Source organism: Elaeis guineensis, chromosome 10, assembly GCF_000442705.2.
Source record: "Elaeis guineensis isolate ETL-2024a chromosome 10, EG11, whole genome shotgun sequence".
Classification (NCBI taxonomy): Eukaryota; Viridiplantae; Streptophyta; class Magnoliopsida; order Arecales; family Arecaceae; genus Elaeis; species Elaeis guineensis.
Genome location: NC_026002.2, coordinates 72,756,872 through 72,766,078, shown reverse-complemented (window position 1 = coordinate 72,766,078; position 9,207 = coordinate 72,756,872).

The window sequence follows — 9,207 nt, the reverse complement described above, 5'->3', positions numbered from 1 at the left end:
TTTTTTTTTTTTTAAAGTAAATCAGAGCATATGTAAAGAAGTAATTTAAAAGTTACTTATTTGCATTGTACTTAGCATTGTACTTTTGATATTGTTCTTTAAATTTTCCAATTCATTCATTAATTTCTCATAATTTGTAGTTTTGTTTTTGATGGATTGCTTTTTCTTTAATTACTCATAATTTATGGTATTGCTTTTGTTGGATTGCTTTTTGTTTAATTTTTGTTTAATTTCTCTCCCTTTTTGACATCATCAAACATGGTTAACTCCTCCTTTTTCTGAAACATTCTTTAATTTCTCCCCCTTTAGAGTTTATCACTGATGTTTGCTCCCCCTTAATACAGCAATTATTAACAGCAAACAACAACAAAGAGAAGACAATATTTCAACAAGGAGAATATATATATAACCAAAATATGATCGTCATCATTACAAAAGGTAGAAATATAAGTAAAAAATGATACCATAAAACCATAATTGTTTCAATACATAGTTCATAATATAAAAGTCAACCAGCTAATTGTCAATATATGGCCCCAAAATACAGATCCTAGAACAAGACACTGACACCTAGGATCTAGTAAGGATCATGAGAAGTCATGGATCGGAGTCATCAGATATGGGATGAGAAGCTGATGGATCAGAAGTGCGTCCTCTACCCCGTCTGCCTCTGGCACGAGCAGGAGAGCGAGATGAACTGGGAGGCTGAGAACGCTGAGAGGCTAAGGACTGAACAGAAAGGATGAGTCTGATGGAATCAAGTACGTTCAGTGCTCTGGAAATAGACTGAAGTAGAGCAGTGAACTGAGTGGTTGCATGCTCACTCGATCCTCGGATCTCTTTCCTCAGTAACTCATATCCACCCTCTAGTGCTCCTCTGAGCCTGCCAGTCTCTGCAGTGAGGTCTGTGACCTCAATAGTGGACTCCTGTGGCTGAGGATGGGCCAAAGCAAGGACTTGCCCCTGCAAGTCAAGAACTCTGCCAGTCAGTCTCCAGACTGTGTCCTCAAGCTGCTGAATCCGGATGGACTGATCTGATATCATCTGAAACACAGTGGATATGTGGGGAGTCATGGTCTGATCAGAAGAAGTGGCTCCAGGTGCAAAAATAGTACTACTCCACTGACTAGATAGCAAAGAAGCCACACGCTGTGATATCTGTTCGATCTGATCGTCAGCCAGTCTGAACTCTGATTGAGGTGCTCTGCTCTCTGGCTGATACACTGGTGTGGGCATCCTAGTAAACTCTGAAGGGCCAGCCTCTGTATCAGGAATGAACTGGATATTTGGTGATGCTGCCCTGAAGTCATGGACAGGAGATGATGGACCTTCTTCTTCAGCTCTGTCTTCAGTTCTGTCTTCAGCTCTATCTTCAGTTCTCTCCCCAGCTCTCTCCTCAGCTCTCTCCTCAGATCCCTTGATCCAACCACCATCTGTCTTTGTAAATCCCATTCGGTGCAGGGTGTGTTGGTTGAAAGTGTCCACATGAGAGAGCTTAGTAGAAGCCTCCCCCTCACAGCTAACTCCAAACCTCCTAAATACTCTAGTAAGGGCCATACCATAAGGCAAGTGTGCCTTGGATCTGTTCAAAGTCTCTCTCATGGCCTCTATCATAAGTGCAGGGAGGTTCAGGGGGGTCTGAGTGATGACATGAAACATGATACATACATCTTTGCTGGAAAGCAAATCATGCCTACCACTCCTAGGAAAGAAGAGCTTCGTTACCATCTGACGTAGGATCCTCATTTCAATGGACAAAATCTTTGCTTCCAATTTGTTTAAACTTCCTGAGTAAGTTCCCCCTAAAATAACTCTGATCCCCTCTTCTTTTACTGGGAGTTCCATATAAGAGTAACCCTCACTAGGCAACTGAAGAATTTCTCCCAATATACTAGAATCCAAGCAAATATCAATACCCTTGACTGTTGAAGTCACTGACCCATTTCCATAATGTAGATTCTAGTAGAATTCTCTAACTAGGTCAACATAGGTGACTTCCTTAAGGGAGCAGTAGAAATCCCATCCTTGGTTTTTAATCTTAGTTGCAAATGTAAAGCCCTCTTTTTCAAAGAACCGAAAATCTATATTCTTCCCGGTTTCGACTTTTCTATCAGAAAGAGGATTCTTACTGGGGCTTAGGGAGGATTGAGGGGGACCTTGAGCAGATACTAAAGCTGGAGTGGGAGCAGTGGAAGACTGACCAGCTTGCCTTTTCTTTCGGACAATTTCTTCAGGCTCACGGACTGACTTTCTTCTTTGGGAAAGCTTCATCTTCGGAGCCATATTCACTACAGTAGCAGGCAAGGAGACTTGGAGGAACAAGTGAATGAGTGGAGGAGGGATCACAAGAGAGTGAAGAGGGATTTTGGTGAAGAAAAGAAGTGGATTTGGGAAGAATGGTGGAGTGCTAGGGCACGCTCCCACCGTGCCAAACAATGGGAGAAAGCACAAAAAATCCCTTTCCAAGGTGGCGATTTTTGGTGGAGAGGAGGAGGGAGAAGTGCCTCGAATTAGATCCTTGGATTTGGAGCAAAAGGAATTGGAGAAGTCGGCTTTTGGAAGGAGGAAGATGAGAGGATGAGTCATCTCACGAACAGAATCCCGTATAAAAACAATGAGCCCGTGGGAAGTTTGAGGAAATAACAAGTTTGCCATTGAGTCGACTCATGAAGTTCAGAAATTCAGAAAAAATGTGAATAAATTCCAAAAAAAATTGAAATTTTGGGAGAAGGAGTTTTGCTCAAAGATAAATTTTTAGAATGATAAATTTGAGCTTTTGAGACCAGGATAGATGTTGGAAATTGAGCTCTAAGAATTTTTGACATCAGTTCTTGGAAATTGAGAAAAATTTAGGCATATGGATCTAGAATTCCTAGATTTCTCCTAATTTCACAGAATTTATCCTCACTAAGGGCCTTTGTAAAGATATCAGCTAATTGATTTTCAGTGCAAACATATTCAAGAATTATATTTTTATTTTGAACATGTTCTCTTATAAAATGATGTCTTATTTCAATATGTTTGGATCTTGAGTGTTGAATTGGATTTTTAGATAGATTTATGGCACTTGTGTTGTCACATCTTATTGGTGTTTCATTAAGTTTGATTCCAAAGTCTTTGAGTTGTTGCTTAATCCACAAGATTTGAGCACAACAACTTTCGGCTGCAATGTATTCGGCCTCAGCCGTAGACAGTGCCACCGAATTTTATTTCTTGCTAAACCATGAGATTAGGTTAACTCCAAGAAATTGGCAAGTTCCACTTGTGCTTTTTCTATCTAATTTACATCCAGCAAAATCAGCATCTGAATATCCTAATAAATCAATTTGTGAGTCCTTAGAGTACCATAACCCTAGAGTTTGAGTACCATTTAAGTATCTAAGGATTCTTTTAACAGCATTCAAATGAGATTCTTTAGGATTAGATTGATATCTAGCACATAAACAAACACTAAACATGATATCAGGCCTACTTGCAGTTAAATATAATAATGAGCCAATCATACCTCTATAGTATTTTAAGTCTACACATTTACCTTCATCATCCTTGTCAAGCTTACATGAGGGACTCATTGGTGTGCCAATTGGTTTGCAGTTCTCCATTCCAAATCTTTTGAGTAGTTCCTTGGTGTACTTGCTTTGGGTGATGGAGATTCCCTCTTTTGATTGTTTGATTTGGAGTCCGAGGAAGAAGGTGAGTTCTCCCATCATGCTCATCTCGAACTCCCCCTGCATAAGCTTAGCAAAGTCTTGACAAAGGGATTCATTAGTAGACCCAAAAATTATGTCATCAACATAAATTTGTATAACTAGCATATCATTTTGATTTCTTTTAATAAAGAGGGTTGTATCTACATTACCTCTTGAAAAACCATTATTTAGTAAAAATTTGCTTAGCCTATCATACCATGCTCTAGGTGCTTGTTTTAATCCATATAAAGCTTTATTTAATCTAAAGACATGATTAGGAAAAGCATGATTTTCAAATTCAGGGGGTTGTTCTATATATACTTCTTCAGCAATATATCCATTTAAAAATGCACTTTTAACATCCATTTGAAATAACTTGAATTTCATAAAGCAAGCATATGCAAGTAGAAGTCTAATAGCTTCTAATCTAGCAACAGGTGCAAAGGTTTCATCAAAATCAATTCCTTCTTCTTGATTATATCCCTTAGCAACCAGTCTTGCTTTATGTCTAATTACATTTCCATGCTCATCTAATTTGTTTCTAAAGACCCATTTTGTGCCAATTATTGAATAATTTTTAGGTCTTGATACTAAGGTCCAAACATTATTTTTTTCAAATTGATTAAGTTCCTCTTGCATTGCATTAATCCAATTATGATCATTTTCAGCTTCTTCAAAAGTTTTTGGTTCAAGATGAGATACAAAAGCACAATGATTAACTATATTTCTAAGTGAAGAACGGGTTTTTACCCCATATATAGGATCACCAATAATTAACTCCTTAGGGTGGTTGTGAACATACCTCCATTCCTTGGGTAGGTCATTTTTACCTTGAGGTTGTTCTTGAATTTCTTCACCTCTCTTATCTTGTTTGTCTTCTTGATCCTTGTCTTCTGGAGTTGCTGAATCTTTCAGAGTGATCTCCTTCATACCTTCTATTAGTGGATCTGCATCATCAACACCCTCATTCTTCCTTGAAGGAAGATCGTTAGATTCATCAAAAACAACATGTATGGACTCCTCAACTACTAAAGTTCTTTTGTTGAAAACTCTAAATGCTTTACTAGTGGAGGAGTAACCTAGAAAGATTGCTTCATCTAATTTTGCATCAAATTTACCAAGTTTTTCTTTGCCATTATTTAATACAAAACATCGGCAACCAAAAATATGAAAATATGCAATATTTGGTTTTCTTCCTTTTCAAAGTTCATAGGGGGTTTTCTTTAAAAATTGTCTAATCAAGGCATGATTTAAAATGTAACATGCTGTGTTAATTGCTTCCGCCCAAAAATATCTTGGAAGGTTGCTTTCACAAAGCATGGTACGGGCCATTTCTTCTAAGGTTCTGTTTTTCCTTTCAACTACCCCATTCTGTTGGGGTGTCCTAGGAGCAGAGAAGTTATGGCCAATTCCATTTTCATCACAAAAATTTTCAAAATCTTGATTTTCAAATTCAGTTCCATGATCACTTCTAATATTTTGAATTGAAAATCCTTTTTCATTAGTGACTTTTCGGTGAAATTTAGTGAAAATATGAAAAGTTTCATTTTTGTGTGCCAAAAAGAAAACCCAAGTAAAACGAGAGTAATCATCTATAATGACAAAGCCATATCATTTTTCTCCTAGACTAGTGGTTCTAGTTGGTCCAAATAAGTCCATATGTAAGAGCTCTAAAGGTCTAGAAGTTGAAACAGTATTTTTGGATTTAAATGAAACTCTAGTTTGTTTACCTAATTGGCATGCATCACAAATTCTATCCTTTTCAAAATTCAGTTTTGGCAAACCAAGAACTAATTCTTTCTTAATTAATTTTGAAAGAGAATGCATGCTAATATATGCAAGTCTACGATGCCACAGCCAACTAGTCTCATTAACTTTAGCATTCAAGGATACTAGGCATTGCATGTCTAGTTTGGCTAAATCATTCAAATCTACCATATAAACATTGCCATGCCTATGTCCTATAAATTTAATGCCATCGTTAATAAGACTAGTCACAATGCAAACAGATGATTCAAAAATAACTTTATACCCTTTATCACAAAATTGACTAATGCTAAGTAAGTTATGCTTTAAACCTTTAACTAACAAAATATTTTCAATGTATTTGGAGGGAGTGATACCAATGTTACCTATCCCGATGATCTTTCCTTTGCCATTATCTCCAAAGGTGACCATCCCTCCATCCTTAGCATCAAGCGTGATGAATTGTGATTCATCACCAGTCATGTGTCTCGAGCATCCACTGTCAAGATACCATTTCTTGTTTCCTCCTTGGGATGCTAGACACACCTGCAAGCAAAGGTCAAGTTTCTGTCTTAGGTACCCAAGCTTTCTTGGGTCCTTTTAGGTTAGTCAAAATGGTTCCTTTTGGAACCCATATTTTCTTTATAGTTGTGTTTGCAGATTTGTTAATAAGACATGTGTATGATTTATGTCCAATTCTACCATATTTGAAACAAGTAATATTTGTAGACTTGTTACTTGAATAATTTACATAAATATTCTTCAGAAATTTTTGTTTCTTCAAGGGGTTGTAGCCAAGTCCAGCCTTATCATATACAGCTTTTTGATTATCAAGAATCATATTTAGTTTGTTTGAACTTAAGGTGAACTTATCTACTATAGGTTTCAGCTTGTTAATTTCATTCTTTAAGCTTTGATTTTCTTGAATCAAGGTGGATTTTTCAATTGAAAGGTTTTCAGCTTGTTTCACTAAGGACTGATTTTTTAATTTCAGTTCTTTATTTTTCATCCCTAGTTTCTTTAATTCATCAATTAAATCATAGAATGCTTCATGCAATTCTTCAAAAGTAAATTCACTAGGAGATTCAGAAGTTACCTCATTTTCATGTGTCATAAGGCACAGGTTGGCTTGTTCTGTTGAGGTTTCCTCATCGGAGCTTGAGTCATCACTCGCACTCCAAGTCGCCATCATTGCTTTCTTTTTGAACTTTTTGGGACCTTTCTTCAGTTGTGGACATTCGGATCTGAAATATCCCGGCTTCTTGCACTCGTAGCATATAAGGGGTTGATCTTTCTCTTTTTCTTTGCTTTGTTCCCCTTTTGTGAATGACTTCTTTCTCATCCCCTGTTTCTTTTTTCTTAGAAACTTCTTAAATCTCCGGGTGATGAGTGCCATCTCTTCATCCTGTTCTTCATCTTCAGTGTCATCCGTTTCATCATCAGGTAAAGCTGTGGATTTGAGGGCAATGGTTCTTTTCTTTTTGACTTCATCCTCTTGATGTTGCTTCATGCTAAGTTCATGAGTCATCAAGGATCCAAGAAGCTCTTCTAGAGGTAGAGTGTTCAAGTTCTTTGCTTCTTGGATGGCAGTCACCTTGGCTTCCCAAGTTCTTGGCAATGACCTGAGAATCTTCCTTACAAGCTCACTGTTAGTATAAGATTTGCCAAGACTCTTCAAATCATTAATTATATCAGTAAAATGAGTAAACATAGCAGTTATGGACTCATCATGCTCCATTTTAAATAATTCATATTTATGTACAAGCATGTTTATTTTAGACTCTTTTACTTGATTTGTTCCCTCATGGGTTACTTCTAACCTATCCCATATTTTTTTAGCAGATGCACAAGTAGAAATGCGATTAAATTCATTTGTATCAAGTGCACAATAAAGAACATTCATAGTTTTAGCATTTAATTATGCCAATTTCTTATCAACCTCATCCCATTCTTTCTCGGGTTTGGTTGACTCCTCACCATCTATAATCTTGGTGGGTGTGTGAGGACCGTTCACTATGATACTCCACATATCATAGTCGAGTGCTTGTATGAATATCTTCATCCGAGCTTTCCAATAGGTGTAATTAGACCCATTGAAAAGTGGAGGTCAGTTTGTAGATTGCCCCTCGGCTAGAGAAGTACCGACATGGGTTGCCATAGATCTTTGGCTCTTTGATTGTTAGATCAAAGAAAGGCTAGAGCACCAGGCTCTGATACCACTTGTTGCCCAGCTATGCAACCCAAGAGGGGGGGTGAATTGGGTTTTTAAAAATTTTATGCTCAATTAATTGCTTATGAAAAGTATTTGTTAAAAGCTTGATGAATGAGAAGAAAGACTTTAAATCAAGATTAATTACCTAAAGCAAGAATGCAAGGATATAATAAAGAAATAAAGAGAAACAATAAAGCACACCACAAACACAAGGATTTATAGTGGTTCGGTGCCAACCTTGCACCTACATCCACTCCCCAAGCTCCTACTTGGGAATTCCAATCCACTATACTTGTATTTAACCCGAATACAAACGTCGGAAACTCTGACACTAGCTATCCCAAGCTAGTCCACTTGTTTCCCGGATACAAGCCAACCCAAAACACTCCGATTTCAGGTTCGGATCAACCTACCCTTATTTTGGAAACCCTCCAAAAACAAGAACAATTACTCACAAAGAGTAAGACAGTTTAGAGCACAAATAAGTACAAGAATAGCTCCTTAAATGAGCGAATATAACAATAAAAATACTTTACTCAAATGAAGAATCCCCTTTTTGGATTTTCTCAAGGTGGATGAACGCTTGAGGAGGAGAAGGTGAACTTTGATTGAAGACTTCTTGAAGGCTTTGAAAGAGCTCTTGATCAAGGTTGAACAGTTGGCTTGAAAAACCCTCTCTTTGAATGCTCTTGAATGCCCTTTTGAATGCTCTTGCTTTTCTCTTTCACAATCTCTCGTGTATATTGTAGATCACCTGTCTCTCTCGTGTATATTGTGGATCCCCTATCTTTTTCTCTCGTGTATATCGTTGATCCCTGTCTCTCTCGTGTATATTGTGGATCCCCTGTCTTTTTCTCTCGTGTATATCGTTGATCCCTGTCTCTCTCGTGTATATCGTTGATCCCCTTTTTCTTTCACCTTTTGAAACCTTTTATAGCTTTAAGAAACAAGGGAAAATATTTTAGGCAGAAAAAGAGCCGTTAGAGCATTTTAAGGGAGCATAAAAGGCAATTAAAATGGGCAAAAAACTAGCCGTTGCGGACAATTCTCGTCGCAGGGGTCGACTCATGAGTCGACTCATGCTTCAGGAGTCGACTCATGAGTCGACTTCTGTTGCAACAGCCAGACACTTTGATTTTTGGATTTTTTGGCCCAAATCAGCAGAGGTCGACTCATGAGTCGACTCATGCCTTGTGGGTCGACTCATGAGTCGACTCACAGGTCGTGCCAAGCCAAAAATCCAGCGTGCCAAGAGAAATTTTTGCGTGCCAATCAGCTCATTGTGCCATGAGTTGACTCATGAGTCGACTCATGCACTTCAAACATTCATAACTTCAAAAATATAAGTCCAAAAATAATGAAATTTTCACCAATAGATTACAAATCATTTGTTCTACCAAATGATACTATCAAATCAGGATTTTAGTAAAATTATAATTTTGCCCCTGAAGAGCATAAAGACTTTTTCAAATAAAAATATTTGTATCCCTTCAATCTGCTTTGTAATCATCAAAATCAATCTAGGAGCAACACCACTTGGGTTTCTCCACACAATGATTT